Here is a 20,565-nt window from a genome sequence, read left to right on the forward strand (position 1 = left end):
GCCTACAACTTTGCGTGTGACCACAAACCTCGAATCTACCAGCCCTCGGCAGCCATTCTCCAATATTGCTCAATGGGGCCCCAAAAGGCCGAACGCTCGAGACTGCCAAACACATGCAAAGAGTGACCACTGAAAACTTTGGCTAGCCCTAACCCTCACATGGTACCCCACCCAAAGCACCACCAACGATCGGCCTACGGCTTTGCGTTTGACCACAAACCTTGAATCTACCAGCCCTCGGCAGCCATTCTCCAATATTGCTCAATGGGGCCCCAAAAGGCCGCACGCTCGAGACTGCCAAACACATGCAAAGAGTGACCACTGAAAACTTTGGCTGGCCCTAACCCTCACATGGAACCCCACCCACAGCACCACCAGCGATCGGCCTACAACTTTGCGTGTGACCACAAACCTCGAATCTACCAGCCCTCGGCAGCCATTCTCCAATATTGCTCAATGGGGCCCCAAAAGGCCGAACGCTCGAGACTGCCAAACACATGAAAAGAGTGACCACTGAAAACTTTGGCTAGCCCTAACCCTCACATGGTACCCCACCCACAGCACCACCAACGATCGGCCTACGGCTTTGCGTTTGACCACAAACCTCGAATCTACCAGCCCTCGGCAGCCATTCTCCAATATTGCTCAAAGGGGCCCCAAAAGGCCGAACGCTCGAGACTGCCAAACACATGCAAAGAGTGACCACTGAAAACTTTGGCTAGCCCTAACCCTCACATGGTACCCCACCCACAGCACCACCAACGATCGGCCTACGGCTTTGCGTTTGACCACAAACCTCGAATCTACCAGCCCTCGGCAGCCATTCTCCAATATTGCTCAATGAGGCCCCAAAAGGCCAAACGCTCAATACTGACAAATACATGCAAAGAGTGACCACTGAAAACTATGGCTGGCCGTAACCCTCACATGGTACCCCACCCACAGCACCACCAACGATGGGCCTACTGCTTTGCGTTTGACCACAAACCTCGAATCTACCAGCCTTCCGAAGCCACTCTCCAATATTGCTCAATGGGGCCCCAAAAGGCCGAACGCTCAAGACTGCCAAACACATGCAAAGAGTGACCACTGAAAACTTTGGCTGGCCGTAACCCGCACATGGTACCCCACCCACAGCACCACCAACGATCGGCCTACGGCTTTGCGTTTGACCACAAACCTCGAATCTACCAGCCCTCGGCAGCCATTCTCCAATATTGCTCAATGGGGCCCCAAAAGGCCGAACGCTCGAGACTGCCAAAGACATGCAAAGAGTGACCACTGAAAACTTTGGCTGGCCCTAACCCTCACATGGTACCCCACCCACAGCACCACCAACGATCGGCCTACGGCTTTGCGTTTGACCACAAACCTCGAATCTACCAGCCCTCGGCAGCCGTTCTCCAATATTGCTCAATGGGGCCCCAAAAGGCCGCACGCTCGAGACTGCCAAACACATGCAAAGAGTGACCACTGAAAACTTTGGCTGGCCCTAACCCTCACATGGTACCCCACCCACAGCACCACCAACGATCGGCCTACGACTTTGCGTTTGACCAAAAACCTCGAATCTACCAGTCCTCGGCAGCCATTCTCCAATATTGCTCAATGGGGCCCCAAAAGGCCGAACGCTCGAGACTGCCAAACACATGCAAAGAGTGACCACTGGAAACTTTGGCTGGCCCTAACCCTCACATGGTACCCAACCCACAGCACCACCAACGATCGGCCTACGGCTTTGCGTTTGACCACAAACCTCGAATCTACCAGCCCTCGGCAGCTATTCTCCAATATTGCTCAAGGGGGACCCAAAAAGGCCGAACGCTTGAGACTGCCAAACACATGCAAAGAGTGACCACTGAAAACTTTGGCTGGCCCTAACCCTCACATGGAACCCCACCCACAGCACCACCAACGATCGGCCCACGGCTTTGCGTTTGACCACAAACCTCGAATCTACCAGCCCTCGGCAGCCATTTTCAAATATTGCTCAATGGGGCCCCAAAAGGCCGAACGCTCGAGACTGCCAAAAACACGCAAAGAGTGACCACTGAAAACCCCGGCTGGCCCTAACCCTCACATGGTACCCCACCCACAGCACCACCAACGATCGGCCTACGGCTTTGCGTTTGACCACAAACCTCGAATCTACCAGCCCTCGGCAGCTATTCTCCAATATTGCTCAATGGGTCCCCAAAAGGCCGAACACTCGAGACTGCCAAACACATGCAAAGAGTGACCACTGAAAACTTTGGCTGGCCCTAACCCTCACATTGTACCCCACCCACAGCACCACCAACGATCGGCCTACAACTTTGCGTGTGACCACAAACCACGAATCTACCAACCCTCGGCAGCCATTCTCCAATATTGCTCAATGGGTCCCCAAAAGGCCGAACACTCGAGACTGCCAAACACATGCAAAGAGTGACCACTGAAAACTTTGGCTGGCCCTAACTCTCACATGGTACCCCACCTACAGCACCACCAACGATCGGCCTACGGCTTTATGTTTGACCACAAACCTCGAATCTACCAGCCCTCGGCAGCCATTCTCCAATATTGTTCAATGGGGCACCAAAAGGCCGAACGCTCGAGACTGCCAAACACATGCAAAGAGTGACCACTGAAAACTTTGGCTGGCCCTAACCCTCACATGGTACCCCACCCACAGCACCACCAACGATCGGCCTACGGCTTTGCGTTTGACCACAAACCTCGAATCTACCAGCCCTCGGCAGCCATTTTCAAATATTGCTCAATGGGGCCCCAAAAGGCCGAACGCTCGAGACTGCCAAAAACACGCAAAGAGTGACCACTGAAAACCCCGGCTGGCCCTAACCCTCACATGGTACCCCACCCACAGCACCACCAACGATCGGCCTACGGCTTTGCGTTTGACCACAAACCTCGAATCTACCAGCCCTCGGCAGCCATTCTCCAATATTGCTCAATGGGGCCCCAAAAGGCCAAACGCTCGAGACTGCCAAACACATGCAAAGAGTGACCACTGAAAACTTTGGCTGGCCCTAACCCTCACATGGTACCCCACCCACAGCACCACCCACGATCGGCCTACGGCTTTGCGTTTGACCACAAACCTCGAATCTACCAGCCCTCGGCAGCCATTCTCCAATATTGCTCAATGGGGCCCCAAAAGGCCGAACGCTCGAGACTGCCAAACACATGCAAAGAGTGACCACTGAAAACTTTGGCTAGCCCTAACCCTCACATGGTACCCCACCCAAAGCACCACCAACGATCGGCCTACGGCTTTGCGTTTGACCACAAACCTTGAATCTACCAGCCCTCGGCAGCCATTCTCCAATATTGCACAATGGGGCCCCAAAAGGCCGCACGCTCGAGACTGCCAAACACATGCAAAGAGTGACCACTGAAAACTTTGGCTGGCCCTAACCCTCACATGGAACCCCACCCACAGCACCACCAGCGATCGGCCTACAACTTTGCGTGTGACCACAAACCTCGAATCTACCAGCCCTCGGCAGCCATTCTCCAATATTGCTCAATGGGGCCCCAAAAGGCCGAACGCTCGAGACTGCCAAACACATGCAAAGAGTGACCACTGAAAACTTTGGCTAGCCCTAACCCTCACATGGTACCCCACCCACAGCACCACCAACGATCGGCCTACGGCTTTGCGTTTGACCACAAACCTCGAATCTACCAGCCCTCGGCAGCCATTCTCCAATATTGCTCAATGGGGCCCCAAAAGGCCGAACGCTCGAGACTGCCAAACACATGCAAAGAGTGACCACTGAAAACTTTGGCTAGCCCTAACCCTCACATGGTACCCCACCCACAGCACCACCAACGATCGGCCTACGGCTTTGCGTTTGACCACAAACCTCGAATCTACCAGCCCTCGGCAGCCATTCTCCAATATTGCTCAATGAGGCCCCAAAAGGCCAAACGCTCAATACTGACAAATACATGCAAAGAGTGACCACTGAAAACTATGGCTGGCCGTAACCCTCACATGGTACCCCACCCACAGCACCACCAACGATGGGCCTACTGCTTTGCGTTTGACCACAAACCTCGAATCTACCAGCCTTCCGAAGCCACTCTCCAATATTGCTCAATGGGGCCCCAAAAGGCCGAACGCTCAAGACTGCCAAACACATGCAAAGAGTGACCACTGAAAACTTTGGCTGGCCGTAACCCGCACATGGTACCCCACCCACAGCACCACCAACGATCGGCCTACGGCTTTGCGTTTGACCACAAACCTCGAATCTACCAGCCCTCGGCAGCCATTCTCCAATATTGCTCAATGGGGCCCCAAAAGGCCGAACGCTCGAGACTGCCAAAGACATGCAAAGAGTGACCACTGAAAACTTTGGCTGGCCCTAACCCTCACATGGTACCCCACCCACAGCACCACCAACGATCGGCCTACGGCTTTGCGTTTGACCACAAACCTCGAATCTACCAGCCCTCGGCAGCCGTTCTCCAATATTGCTCAATGGGGCCCCAAAAGGCCGCACGCTCGAGACTGCCAAACACATGCAAAGAGTGACCACTGAAAACTTTGGCTGGCCCTAACCCTCACATGGTACCCCACCCACAGCACCACCAACGATCGGCCTACGACTTTGCGTTTGACCAAAAACCTCGAATCTACCAGTCCTCGGCAGCCATTCTCCAATATTGCTCAATGGGGCCCCAAAAGGCCGAACGCTCGAGACTGCCAAACACATGCAAAGAGTGACCACTGGAAACTTTGGCTGGCCCTAACCCTCACATGGTACCCAACCCACAGCACCACCAACGATCGGCCTACGGCTTTGCGTTTGACCACAAACCTCGAATCTACCAGCCCTCGGCAGCTATTCTCCAATATTGCTCAAGGGGGACCCAAAAAGGCCGAACGCTTGAGACTGCCAAACACATGCAAAGAGTGACCACTGAAAACTTTGGCTGGCCCTAACCCTCACATGGAACCCCACCCACAGCACCACCAACGATCGGCCCACGGCTTTGCGTTTGACCACAAACCTCGAATCTACCAGCCCTCGGCAGCCATTTTCAAATATTGCTCAATGGGGCCCCAAAAGGCCGAACGCTCGAGACTGCCAAAAACACGCAAAGAGTGACCACTGAAAACCCCGGCTGGCCCTAACCCTCACATGGTACCCCACCCACAGCACCACCAACGATCGGCCTACGGCTTTGCGTTTGACCACAAACCTCGAATCTACCAGCCCTCGGCAGCTATTCTCCAATATTGCTCAATGGGTCCCCAAAAGGCCGAACACTCGAGACTGCCAAACACATGCAAAGAGTGACCACTGAAAACTTTGGCTGGCCCTAACCCTCACATGGTACCCCACCCACAGCACCACCAACGATCGGCCTACAACTTTGCGTGTGACCACAAACCACGAATCTACCAACCCTCGGCAGCCATTCTCCAATATTGCTCAATGGGTCCCCAAAAGGCCGAACACTCGAGACTGCCAAACACATGCAAAGAGTGACCACTGAAAACTTTGGCTGGCCCTAACTCTCACATGGTACCCCACCTACAGCACCACCAACGATCGGCCTACGGCTTTATGTTTGACCACAAACCTCGAATCTACCAGCCCTCGGCAGCCATTCTCCAATATTGTTCAATGGGGCACCAAAAGGCCGAACGCTCGAGACTGCCAAACACATGCAAAGAGTGACCACTGAAAACTTTGGCTGGCCCTAACCCTCACATGGTACCCCACCCACAGCACCACCAACGATCGGCCTACGGCTTTGCGTTTGACCACAAACCTCGAATCTACCAGCCCTCGGCAGCCATTTTCAAATATTGCTCAATGGGGCCCCAAAAGGCCGAACGCTCGAGACTGCCAAAAACACGCAAAGAGTGACCACTGAAAACCCCGGCTGGCCCTAACCCTCACATGGTACCCCACCCACAGCACCACCAACGATCGGCCTACGGCTTTGCGTTTGACCACAAACCTCGAATCTACCAGCCCTCGGCAGCCATTCTCCAATATTGCTCAATGGGGCCCCAAAAGGCCAAACGCTCGAGACTGCCAAACACATGCAAAGAGTGACCACTGAAAACTTTGGCTGGCCCTAACCCTCACATGGTACCCCACCCACAGCACCACCCACGATCGGCCTACGGCTTTGCGTTTGACCACAAAACTCGAATCTACCAGCCCTCGGCAGCCATTCTCCAATATTGCTCAATGGGGCCCCAAAAGGCCGCACGCTCGAGATTGCCAAACACACGCAAAGAGTGACCGCTGAAAACCCCGGCTGGCCCTAACTCTCACATGGTACCCCACCCACAGCACCACCAACGATCGGCCTACAACTTTGCGTGTGACCACAAACCACGAATCTACCAGCCCTCGGCAGCCATTCTCCAATATTGCTCAATGGGGCCCCAAAAGGCCGAACGCTCGAGACTGCCAAACACATGCAAAGAGTGACCACTGAAAACTTTCGCTGGCCCTAACCCTCACATGGTACCCCACCTACAGCACCACCAACGATCGGCCTACGGCTTTGCGTTTGACCACAAACGTCGAATCTACCAGCCCTCGGCAGCCACTCTCCAATATTGCTCAAAGGGGCCCCAAAAGGCCGAACGCTCGAGACTGCCAAACACATGCAAAGAGTGACCACTGAAAACTTTGGCTATCCCTAACCCTCACATGGTACCCCACCCACAGCACCACCAACGATCGGCCTACGGCTTTGCGTTTGACCACAAACCTCGAATCTACCAGCCCTCGGCAGCCATTCTCCAATATTGCTCATTGGGTCCCCAAAGGCCGAACACTCGAGACTGCCAAACACATGCAAAGAGTGACCACTGAAAACTTTGGCTGGCCCTAACCCTCACATGGTACCCCACCCACAGCACCACCAACGATCGGCCTACAACTTTGCGTGTGACCACAAACCTCGAATCTACCAGCCCTCGGCAGCCACTCTCCAATATTGCTCAATGGGGCCCCAAAAGGCCGAACGCTCGAGACTGCCAAACACATGCAAAGAGTGACCACTGAAAACTTTCGCTGGCCCTAACCCTCACATGGTACCCCACCTACAGCACCACCAACGATCGGCCTACAGCTTTGCGTTTGACCACAAACGTCGAATCTACCAGCCCTTGGCAGCCACTCTCCAATATTACTCAAAGGGGCCCCAAAAGGCCGAACGCTCGAGACTGCCAAACACATGCAAAGAGTGACCACTGAAAACTTTGGCTATCCCTAACCCTCACATGGTACCCCACCCACAGCACTCCAACGATCGGCCTACGGCTTTGCGTTTGACCACAAACCTCGAATCTACCAGCCCTCGGCAGCCATTCTCCAATATTGCTCAATGGGGCCCCAAAAGGTCGAACGCTCGAGTCTGCCAAACACATGCAAAGAGTGACCACTGAAAACTTTGGCTGGCCCTAACCCTCACATGGTACCCCACCCACAGCACCACCAACGATCGGCCTACAACTTTCCGTTTGACCACAAACCTGGAATCTACCAGCCCTCGGCAGCCATTCTCCAATATTGCTCAATGGGGCCCCAAAAGGCCGAACGCTCGAGACTGCCAAACACATGCAAAGAGTCACCACTGAAAACTTTGGCTGGCCCTAACTCTCACGTGGTACCCCACCCACAGCACCACCAACGATCGGCCTACGGCTTTATGTTTGACCACAAACCTCGAATCTACCAGCCCTCGGCAGCCATTCTCCAATATTGCTCAATGGGGCCCCAAAAGGCCGAACGCTCGAGACTGCCAAAAACACGCAAAGAGTGACCACTGAAAACTTTGGCTGGCCCTAACCCTCACATGGTACCCCACCCGCAGCACCACCAATGATCGGCCTACGGCTTTGCGTTTGACCACAAACCTCGAATCTACCAGCCCTCGGCAGCCATTCTCCAATATTGCTCAATGGGGCCCCAAAAGGCCGAACGCTCGAGACTGCCAAAGACATGCAAAGAGTGACCACTGAAAACTTTGGCTGGCCCTAACCCTCACATGGTACCCCACCCACAGCACCACCAACGATCGGCCTACGGCTTTGCGTGTGACCACAAACCTCGAATCTACCAGCCCTCCGCAGCCATTCTCCAATATTGCTCAATGGGGCCCCAAAAGGCCGAACGCTCGAGACTGCCAAACACATGCAAAGAGTGACCACTGAAAACTTTGGCTGGCCCTAACCCTTACATGGTACCCCACCCACAGCACCACCAACGATCGGCCTACGGCTTTGCGTTTGACACAAACCTCGATTCTACCAGCCCTCGGCAGCCATTCTCCAATATTGCTCAACGGAGCCCCAAAAGGCCGAACGCTCGAGACTGCCAAACACATGCAAAGAGTGACCACTGAAAACTTTGGCTGGCCCTAACCCTCACATGGTACCCCACCCACAGCACCACCAACGATCGGCCTACGGCTTTGCGTTTGACCACAAACCTCGAATCTACCAGCCCTCGGCAGCCATTCTCCAATATTGCTCAATGGGTCCCCAAAGGCCGAACACTCGAGACTGCCAAACACATGCAAAGAGTGACCACTGAAAACTTTGGCTGGCCCTAACCCTCACATGGTACCCCACCCACAGCACCACCAACGATCGGCCTACAACTTCCCGTTTGACCATAAACCTGGAATCTACCAGCCCTCGGCAGCCATTCTCCAATATTGCTCAATGGGGCCCCAAACGGCCGAATGCTCGAGACTGCCAAACACATGCAAAGAGTGACCACTGAAAACTTTGGCTGGCCCTAACTCTCACATGGTAGCCCACCTATAGCACCACCAACGATCGGCCTACGGCTTTATGTTTGACCACAAACCTCGAATCTACCAGCCCTCGGCAGCCATTCTCCAATATTGCTCAATGGGGCCCCAAAAGGTCGAACGCTCGAGTCTGCCAAACACATGCAAAGAGTGAGCACTGAAAACTTTGGCTGGCCCTAACCCTTACATGGTACCCCACCCACAGCACCACCAACGATCGGCCTACGGCTTTGCGTTTGACCACAAACCTCGAATCTACCAGCCCTCGGCAGCCATTTTCAAATATTGCTCAATGGGGCCCCAAAAGGCCGAACGCTCGAGACTGCCAAAAACACGCAAAGAGTGACCACTGAAAACTTTGGCTGGCCCTAACCCTCACATGGTACCCCACCCACAGCACCACCAACGATCGGCCTACGGCTTTGCGTTTGACCACAAACCTCAAATCTACCAGCCCTCGGCAGCCATTCTCCAATATTGCTCAATGGGTCCCCAAAAGGCCGAACACTCGAGACTGCCAAACACATGCAAAGAGTGACCACTGAAAACTTTGGCTGGCCCTAACCCTCACATGGTACCCCACCCACAGCACCACCAACGATCGGCCTACAACTTTGCGTGTGACCACAAACCTCGAATCTACCAGCCCTCGGCAGCCACTCTCCAATATTGCTCAATGGGGCCCCAAAAGGCCGAACGCTCGAGACTGCCAAACACATGCAAAGAGTGACCACTGAAAACTTTCGCTGGCCCTAACCCTCACATGGTACCCCACCTACAGCACCACCAACGATCGGCCTACAGCTTTGCGTTTGACCACAAACCTCGAATCTACCAGCCCTCGGCAGCCACTCTCCAATATTGCTCAAAGGGGCCCCAAAAGGCCGAACGCTCGAGACTGCCAAACACATGCAAAGAGTGACCACTGAAAACTTTGGCTATCCCTAACCCTCACATGGTACCCCACGCACAGCACTCCAACGATCGGCCTACGTCTTTGCGTTTGACCACAAACCTCGAATCTACCAGCCCTCGGCAGCCATTCTCCAATATTGTTCAATGGGGCACCAAAAGGCCGAACACTCAAGACTGCCAAACACATGCAAAGAGTGACCACTGAAAACTTTGGCTGGCCCTAACCCTCACATGGTACCACACCCACAGCACCACCAACGATCGGCCTACAACTTTGCGTTTGACCACAAACCTCGAATCTACCAGCCCTCGGCAGCCATTTTCAAATATTGCTCAATGGGGCCCCAAAAGGCCGAACGCTCGAGACTGCCAAAAACACGCAAAGAGTGACCACTGAAAACCCCGGCTGGCCCTAACCCTCACATGGTACCCCACCTACAGCACCACCAACGATCGGCCTACGGCTTTGCATTTGACCACAAACCTCGAATCTACCAGCCCTCGGCAGCCATTCTCCAATATTGCTCAATGGAGCCTTAAAAGGCCGAACGCTCGAGACTGCCAAAAACACGCAAAGAGTGACCACTGAAAACTTTGGCTGGCCCTAACCCTCACATGGTACCACACCCACAGCACCACCAACGATCGGCCTACGGCTTTGCGTTTGACCACAAACCTCGAATCTACCAGCCCTCGGCAGCCATTCTCCAATATTGCTCAATGGGGCCCCAAAAGGCCAAACGCTCGAGACTGCCAAACACATGCAAAGAGTGACCACTGAAAACTTTGGCTGGCCCTAACCCTCACAGGGTACCCCACCCACAGCACCACCAACGATCGGCCTACGGCTTTGCGTTTGACCACAAACCTCGAATCTACCAGCCCTCGGCAGCCATTCTCCAATATTGCTCAATGGCGCCCCAAAAGGCCGAACGCTCGAGACTGCCAAAAACACGCAAAGAGTGACCACTGAAAACTTTGGCTGGCCCTAACCCTCACATGGTACCACACCCACAGCACCACCAACGATCGGCCTACGGCTTTGCGTTTGACCACAAACCTCGAATCTACCAGCCCTCGGCAGCCATTCTCCAATATTGCTCAATGGGGCCCCAAAAGGCCAAACGCTCGAGACTGCCAAACACATGCAAAGAGTGACCACTGAAAACTTTGGCTGGCCCTAACCCTCACATGGTACCCCACCCACAGCACCACCCACGATCGGCCTACGGCTTTGCGTTTGACCACAAACCTCGAATCTACCAGCCCTCGGCACCATTTTCAAATATTGCTCAATGGGGCCCCAAAAGGCCGAACGCTCGAGACTGCCAAAAACACGCAAAGAGTGACCACTGAAAACTTTGGCTGGCCCTAACCCTCACATGGTAACACACCCACAGCACCACCAACGATCAGCCTACGGCTTTGCGTTTGACCAGAAACCTCGAATCTACCAGCCCTCGGCAGCCATTCTCCAATATTGCTCAATGGGGCCCCAAAAGGCCGAACGCTCGAGACTGCCAAACACATGCAAAGAGTGACCACTGAAAACTTTCGCTGGCCCTAACCCTCACATGGTACCCCACCTACAGCACCACCAACGATCGGCCTACAGCTTTGCGTTTGACCACAAACGTCGAATCTACCAGCCCTCGGCAGCCACTCTCCAATATTGCTCAAAGGGGCCCCAAAAGGCCGAACGCTCGAGACTGCCAAACACATGCAAAGAGTGACCACTGAAAACTTTGGCTATCCCTAACCCTCACATGGTACCCCACCCACAGCACTCCAACGATCGGCCTACGGCTTTGCGTTTGACCACAAACCTCGAATCTACCAGCCCTCGGCAGCCATTCTCCAATATTGCTCAATGGGGCACCAAAAGGCCGAACACTCGAGACTGCCAAACACATGCAAAGAGTGACCACTGAAAACTTTGGCTGGCCCTAACCCTCACATGGTACCCCACCCACAGCACCACCAACGATCGGCCTACAACTTTGCGTTTGACCACAAACCTCGAATCTACACGCCCTCGGCAGCCATTTTCAAATATTGCTCAATGGGGCCCCAAAAGGCCGAACGCTCGAGACTGCCAAAAACACGCAAAGAGTGACCACTGAAAACCCCGGCTGCCCCTAACCCTCACATGGTACCCCACCTACAGCACCACCAACGATCGGCCTACGGCTTTGCGTTTGACCACAAACCTCGAATCGACCAGCCCTCGGCAGCCATTCTCCAATATTGCTCAATGGAGCCCCAAAAGGCCGAACGCTCGAGACTGCCAAACACATGCAAAGAGTGACTACTTAAAACTTTGGCTGGCCCTAACCCTCACATGGTACCCCACCTACAGCACCACCAACGATCGGCCTACAACTTTCCGTTTGACCACAAACCTCGAATCTACCAGCCCTCGGCAGCCATTCTCCAATATTGCTAAATGGGGCCCCAAAAGGCCGAACGCTCGAGACTGCCAAACACATGCAAAGAGTGACCACTGAAAACTTTGGCTGGCCCTAACTCTCACATGGTACCAGACCCAAAGCACCACCAACGATCGGCCTACGGCTTTATGTTTGACCACAAACCTCGAATCTACCAGCCCTCGGCAGCCATTCTCCAATATTGCTCAATGGGGCCCCAAAAGGCCGAACGCTCGAGACTGCCAAAAACACGCAAAGAGTGACCACTGAAAACTTTGGCTGGCCCTAACCCTCACATGGTACCCCACCCACAGCACCACCAACGATCGGCCTACGGCTTTATGTTTGACCACAAACCTCGAATCTACCAGCCCTCGGCAGCCATTCTCCAATATTGCTCAATGGGGCCCCAAAAGGCCGAACGCTCGAGACTGCCAAAAACACGCAAAGAGTGACCACTGAAAACTTTGGCTGGCCCTAACCCTCACATGGTACCACACCCACAGCACCACCAACGATCGGCCTACGGCTTTGCGTTTGACCACAAACGTCGAATCTACCAGCCCTCGGCAGCCACTCTCCAATATTGCTCAAAGGGGCCCCAAAAGGCCGAACGCTCGAGACTGCCAAACACATGCAAAGAGTGACCACTGAAAACTTTGGCTATCCCTAACCCTCACATGGTACCCCACCCACAGCACTCCAACGATCGGCCTACGGCTTTGCGTTTGACCACAAACCTCGAATCTACCAGCCCTCGGCAGCCATTCTCCAATATTGCTCAATGGGGCACCAAAAGGCCGAACACTCGAGACTGCCAAACACATGCAAAGAGTGACCACTGAAAACTTTGGCTGGCCCTAACCCTCACATGGTACCCCACCCACAGCACCACCAACGATCGGCCTACAACTTTGCGTTTGACCACAAACCTCGAATCTACACGCCCTCGGCAGCCATTTTCAAATATTGCTCAATGGGGCCCCAAAAGGCCGAACGCTCGAGACTGCCAAAAACACGCAAAGAGTGACCACTGAAAACCCCGGCTGGCCCTAACCCTCACATGGTACCCCACCTACAGCACCACCAACGATCGGCCTACGGCTTTGCGTTTGACCACAAACCTCGAATCGACCAGCCCTCGGCAGCCATTCTCCAATATTGCTCAATGGAGCCCCAAAAGGCCGAACGCTCGAGACTGCCAAACACATGCAAAGAGTGACTACTTAAAACTTTGGCTGGCCCTAACCCTCACATGGTACCCCACCTACAGCACCACCAACGATCGGCCTACAACTTTCCGTTTGACCACAAACCTCGAATCTACCAGCCCTCGGCAGCCATTCTCCAATATTGCTAAATGGGGCCCCAAAAGGCCGAACGCTCGAGACTGCCAAACACATGCAAAGAGTGACCACTGAAAACTTTGGCTGGCCCTAACTCTCACATGGTACCAGACCCAAAGCACCACCAACGATCGGCCTACGGCTTTATGTTTGACCACAAACCTCGAATCTACCAGCCCTCGGCAGCCATTCTCCAATATTGCTCAATGGGGCCCCAAAAGGCCGAACGCTCGAGACTGCCAAAAACACGCAAAGAGTGACCACTGAAAACTTTGGCTGGCCCTAACCCTCACATGGTACCCCACCCACAGCACCACCAACGATCGGCCTACGGCTTTATGTTTGACCACAAACCTCGAATCTACCAGCCCTCGGCAGCCATTCTCCAATATTGCTCAATGGGGCCCCAAAAGGCCGAACGCTCGAGACTGCCAAAAACACGCAAAGAGTGACCACTGAAAACTTTGGCTGGCCCTAACCCTCACATGGTACCACACCCACAGCACCACCAACGATCGGCCTACGGCTTTGCGTTTGACCACAAACCTCGAATCTACCAGCCCTCGGCAGCCATTCTCCAATATTGCTCAATGGGGCCCCAAAAGGCCAAACGCTCGAGACTGCCAAACACATGCAAAGAGTGACCACTGAAAACTTTGGCTGGCCCTAACCCTCACATGGTACCCCACCCACAGCACCACCCACGATCGGCCTACGGCTTTGCGTTTGACCACAAACCTCGAATCTACCAGCCCTCGGCACCATTTTCAAATATTGCTCAATGGGGCCCCAAAAGGCCGAACGCTCGAGACTGCCAAAAACACGCAAAGAGTGACCACTGAAAACTTTGGCTGGCCCTAACCCTCACATGGTAACACACCCACAGCACCACCAACGATCAGCCTACGGCTTTGCGTTTGACCACAAACCTCGAATCTACCAGCCCTCGGCAGCCATTCTCCAATATTGCTCAATGGGGCCCCAAAAGGCCGAACGCTCGAGACTGCCAAACACATGCAAAGAGTGACCACTGAAAACTTTGGCTGGCCCTAACCCTCACATGGTACCCCACCTACAGCACCACCAACGATCGGCCTACGGCTTTGCGTTTGACCAGAAACCTCGAATCTACCAGCCCTCGGCAGCCATTCTCCAATATTGCTCAATGGGGCCCCAAAAGGCCGAACGCTCGAGACTGCCAAACACATGCAAAGAGTGACCACTGAAAACCCCGGCTGGCCCTAACTCTCACATGGTACCCCACCCACAGCACCACCAACGATCGGCCTACGGCTTTGCGTTTGACTACAAACCTCGAATCTACCAGCCCTCGGCAGCCGTTCTCCAGTATTGCTCAATGGGGCCCCAAAAGGTCGAACGCTCGAATCTGCCAAACACATGCAAAGAGTGACCACTGAAAACTTTGGCTGGCCCTAACCCTCACATGGTACCCCACCCACAGCACCACCAACGATCGGCCTACAACTTTCCGTTTGACCACAAACCTGGAATCTACCAGCCCTCGGCAGCCATTCTCCAATATTGCTCAATGGGGCCCCAAACGGCCGAACGCTCGAGACTGCCAAACACATGCAAAGAGTGACCACTGAAAACTTTGGCTGGCCCTAACTCTCACATGGTACCCCACCTACAGCACCACCAACGATCGGCCTACGGCTTTATGTTTGACCACAAACCTCGAATCTACCAGCCCTCGGCAGCCATTCTCCAATATTGCTCAATGGGGCCCCAAAAGGTCGAACGCTCGAGTCTGCCAAACACATGCAAAGAGTGACCACTGAAAACTTTGGCTGGCCCTAACCCTCACATGGTACCCCACCCACAGCACCACCAACGATCGGCCTACAACTTTGCGTGTGACCACAAACCTCGAATCTACCAGCCCTCGGCAGCCATTCTCCAATATTGCTCAATGGGGCCCCAAAAGGCCGAACGCTCGAGACTGCCAAACACATGCAAAGAGTGACCACTGAAAACTTTCGCTGGCCCTAACCCTCACATGGTACCCCACCTACAGCACCACCAACGATCGGCCTACAGCTTTGCGTTTGACCACAAACCTCGAATCTACCAGCCCTCGGCAGCCACTCTCCAATATTGCTCAAAGGGGCCCCAAAAGGCCGAACGCTCGAATCTGCCAAACACATGCAAAGAGTGACCACTGAAAACTTTGGCTGGCCCTAACCCTCACATGGTACCCCACCCACAGCACTCCAACGATCGGCCTACGGTTTTGCCTTTGACCACAAACCTCGAATCTACCAGCCCTCGGCAGCCATTCTCCAATATTGTTCAATGGGGCACCAAAAGGCCGAACGCTCGAGACTGCCAAACACATGCAAAGAGTGACCACTGAAAACTTTGGCTGGCCCTAACCCTCACATGGTACCTTACCCACAGCACCACCAACGATCGGCCTACGGCTTTGCGTTTGACCACAAACCTCGAATCTACCAGCCCTCGGCAGCCATTTTCAAATATTGCTCAACGGGGCCCCAAAAGGCCGAACGCTCGAGACTGCCAAAAACACGCAAAGAGTGACCACTGAAAACCCCGGCTGGCCCTAACCCTCACATGGTACCTTACCTACAGCACCACCAACGATCGGCCTACGGCTTTGCGTTTGACCACAAACCTCGAATCTACCAGCCCTCGGCAGCCATTCTCCAATATTGCTCAATGGAGCCCCAAAAGGCCGAACGCTCGAGACTGCCAAACACATGCAAAGAGTGACCACTTAAAACTTTGGCTGGCCCTAACCCTCACATGGTACCCCACCCACAGCACCACCAACGATCGGCCTACAACTTTCCGTTTGACCACAAACCTGGAATCTACCAGCCCTCGGCAGCCATTCTCCAATATTGCTAAATGGGGCCTTAAAAGGCCGAACGCTCGAGACTGCCAAAAACACGCAAAGAGTGACCACTGAAAACTTTGGCTGGCCCTAACCCTCACATGGTACCACACCCACAGCACCACCAACGATCAGCCTACGGCTTTGCGTTTGACCACAAACCTCGAATCTACCAGCCCTCGGCAGCCATTCTCCAATATTGCTCAATGGGGCCCCAAAAGGCCGAACGCTCGAGACTGCCAAAAACACGCAAAGAGTGACCACTGAAAACTTTGGCTGGCCCTAACCCTCACATGGTACCCCACCCACAGCACCACCAACGATCGGCCTACGGCTTTGCGTTTGACCACAAACCTCGAATCTACCAGCCCTCGGCAGCCATTCTCCAATATTGCTCAATGGGGCCCCAAAAGGCCGAACGCTCGAGACTGCCAAACACATGCAAAGAGTGACCACTGAAAACTTTGGCTGGCCCTAACCCTCACATGGTACCACACCCACAGCACCACCAACGATCGGCCTACGGCTTTGCGTTTGACCACAAACCTCAAATCTACCAGCCCTCGGCAGCCATTCTCCAATATTGCTCAATGGGGCCCCAAACGGCCGAACGCTCGAGACTGCCAAACACATGCAAAGAGTGACCACTGAAAACTTTGGCTGGCCCTAACCCTCACATGGTACCCCACCCACAGCACCACCAACGATCGGCCTACAACTTTCCGTTTGACCACAAACCTGGAATCTACCAGCCCTCGGCAGCCATTCTCCAATATTGCTCAATGGGGCCCCAAACGGCCGAACGCTCGAGACTGCCAAACACATGCAAAGAGTGACCACTGAAAACTTTGGCGGGCCCTAACTCTCACGTGGTACCCCACCCACAGCACCACCAACGATCGGCCTACGGCTTTATGTTTGACCACAAACCTCGAATCTACCAGCCCTCGGCAGCCATTCTCCAATATTGCTCAATGGGGCCCCAAAAGGCCGAACGCTCGAGACTGCCAAAAACACGCAAAGAGTGACCACTGAAAACTTTGGCTGGCCCTAACCCTCACATGGTACCCCACCCGCAGCACCACCAACGATCGGCCTACGGCTTTGCGTTTGACCACAAACCTCGAATCTACCAGCCCTCGGCAGCCATTCTCCAATATTGCTCAATGGGGCCCCAAAAGGCCGAACGCTCGAGACTGCAAAACACATGCAAAGAGTGACCACTGAAAACTTTGGCTGGCCCTAACTCTCACATGGTACCCCACCCACAGCACCACCAACGATCGGCCTACGGCTTTGCGTTTGACCACAAACCTCGAATCTCCCAGCCCTCGGCAGCCATTCTCCAATATTGCTCAATGGGGCCCCAAAAGGCCGAACGCTCGAGACTGCCAAACACATGCAAAGGGTGACCACTGAAAACTTTGGCTGGCCCTAACCCTCACAGGGTACCCCACCCACAGCACCACCAACGATCGGCCTACGGCTTTGCGTTTGACCACAAACCTCGAATCTACCAACCCTCGGCAGCCATTATCCAATGTTGCTCAATGGGGCCCCAAAAAGGCCGAACGCTCGAGACTCCCAAACACATGCAAAGAGTGACCACTGAAAACTTTGGCTGGCCCTAACCCTCACATGGTACCCCACCCACAGCACCACCAACGATCGGACTACGGCTTTGCGTTTGACCACAAACCTCGAATCTACCAGCCCTCGGCAGCCATTCTCCAATATAGCTCGACGGGGCCCCAAAAGGCCGAACGCTCGAGACTGCCAAACACATGCAAAGAGCGACCACTGAAAACTTTGGCTGGCCCTAACCCTCACATGGTACCCCACCCACAGCACCACCAACGATCGGCCTACGGCTTTGCGTTTGACCACAAACCTCGAATCTACCAGCCCTCGGCAGCCATTCTCCAATATTGCTCAATGGGGCCCCAAAAGGCCGAACGCTCGAGACTGCCAAACACATGCAAAGAGTGAGCACTGAAAACTTTGGCTGGCCCTAACCCTCACATGGTACCCCACCCACAGCACCACCAACGATCGGCCTACGGTTTTGCGTTTGACCACAAACCTCGAATCTACCAGCCCTCGGCAGCCTATCTCCAATATTGCTCAATGGGGCCCCAAAAGGCCGAACGCTCAAGGCTGAAAAAAACATGCAAAGAGTGACCACTGAAAACTTTGGCTGGCCCTAACCCTCACATGGTACCCTACCCACAGCACCACCAACGATCGGTCTACGGCTTTGCGTTTGACCACAAATCTCGAATCTACCAGCCCTCGGCAGCCATTCTCCAATATTGCTCAACGGGGCCCCAAAAGGCCGAACTCTCGAGACTCTTAAACACATGCAAAGAGTGACCACGGAAAACTTTGGCTGGCCCTAATCCTCACATGGTACCCCACCGACAGCACCACCAACGATCGGCCTACGGCTTTGCGTTTGACCACAAACCTGGAATCTACCAGCCCTCTGCAGCCATTCTCCAATATTGCTCCACGGGGCCCCAAAAGGCCGAACGCTCAAGACTGCAAAACACATGCAAAGACTGACCACTGAAAACTTTGGCTGGCCCTAACCCTCACATGGTACCCTACCCACAGCACCACCAACGATCGGCCTACGGCTTTGCGTTTGACCACAAACCTCGAATATACCAGCGCTCGGCAGCCATTCTCCAATATTGCTCAATGTGGCCCTAAAAGGCAGAACGCTCGAGACTGCCAAACACATGCAAACAATGACCACTGAAAACTTTGGCTGGCCCTAACCCTCACATGGTACCCCACCCACAGCACCACCAACGATCGGCCTACGGCTTTGCGTTTGACCACAAACCTCAAATCTACCAGCCCTCGGCAGCCATTCTCCAATATAGCTCAATGGGGCCCCAAAAGGCCGAACGCTCGAGACTGCCAAACACATGCAAAGAGCGACCACTGAAAACTTTGGCTGGCCCTAACCCTCACATGGTACCCCACCCACAGCACCACCAACGATCGGCCTACGGCTTTGCGTTTGACCACAAACCTCGAATCTACCAGCCCTCGGCAGCCATTCTCCAATATTGCTCAATGGGGCCCCAAAAGGCCGAACGCTCGAGACTGCCAAACACATGCAAAGAGTGACCACTGAAAACTTTGGCTGGCCCTAACCCTCACATGGTACCCCACCCACAGCACCACCAACGATCGGCCTACGGCTTTGCGTTTGACCACAAACCTCGAATCTACCAGCCCTCGGCAGCCATTCTCCAATATTGCTCAATGGGGCCCCAAAAGGCCGAACGCTCGAGACTGCCAAACACATGCAAAGAGTGACCACTGAAAACTTTGGCTGGCCCTAACCCTCACATGGTACCCCACCCACAGCACCACCAACGATCGGCCTACGGCTTTGCGTTTGACCACAAACCTCGAATCTACCAGCCCTCGGCAGCCATTCTCCAATATTGCTCAATGGGGCTTCAAACGGCCGAATGCCCGAGACTGCCAAACACATGCAAAGAGTGACCACTGCAAACTTTGGCTGGCCCTAACCCTCACATGGTACCCCACCCACAGCACCACCAACGATCGGTCTACGGCTTTGCGTTTGACCACAAACCTCGAATCTCCCAGCCCTCGGCAGCCATTCTCCAATATTGCTCAATGGGGCCCCAAAAGGCCGAACGCTCGAGACTGCCAAACACATGCAAAAGGTGACCACTGAAAACTTTGGCTGGCCCTAACCCTCACAGGGTACCCCACCCACAGCACCACCAACGATCGGCCTACGGCTTTGCGTTTGACCACAAACCTCGAAACTACCAACCCTCGGCAGCCATTATCCAATGTTGCTCAATGGGGCCCCAAAAGGTCGAACGCTCGAGTCTGCCAAACACATGCAAAGAGTGAGCACTGAAAACTTTGGCTGGCCCTAACCCTCACATGGTACCCCACCCACAGCACCACCAACGATCGGCTTACGGCTTTGCGTTTGACCACAAACCTCGAATCTACCAGCCCTCGGCAGCCATTCTCCAATATTGCTCAAAGGGGCCCCAAAAGGCCGAACGCTCGAGACTGCTAAACACACGCAAAGAGTGACCACTGAAAACTTTGGCTGGCCCTAACCCTCACATGGTACCCCACCCACAGCACCACCAACGATCGGCCTACGGCTTTGCGTTTGACCACAAAC

The sequence above is a fragment of the Heliangelus exortis genome, chromosome W, assembly GCF_036169615.1.
Source record: "Heliangelus exortis chromosome W, bHelExo1.hap1, whole genome shotgun sequence".
Taxonomy (NCBI): domain Eukaryota; kingdom Metazoa; phylum Chordata; class Aves; order Apodiformes; family Trochilidae; genus Heliangelus; species Heliangelus exortis.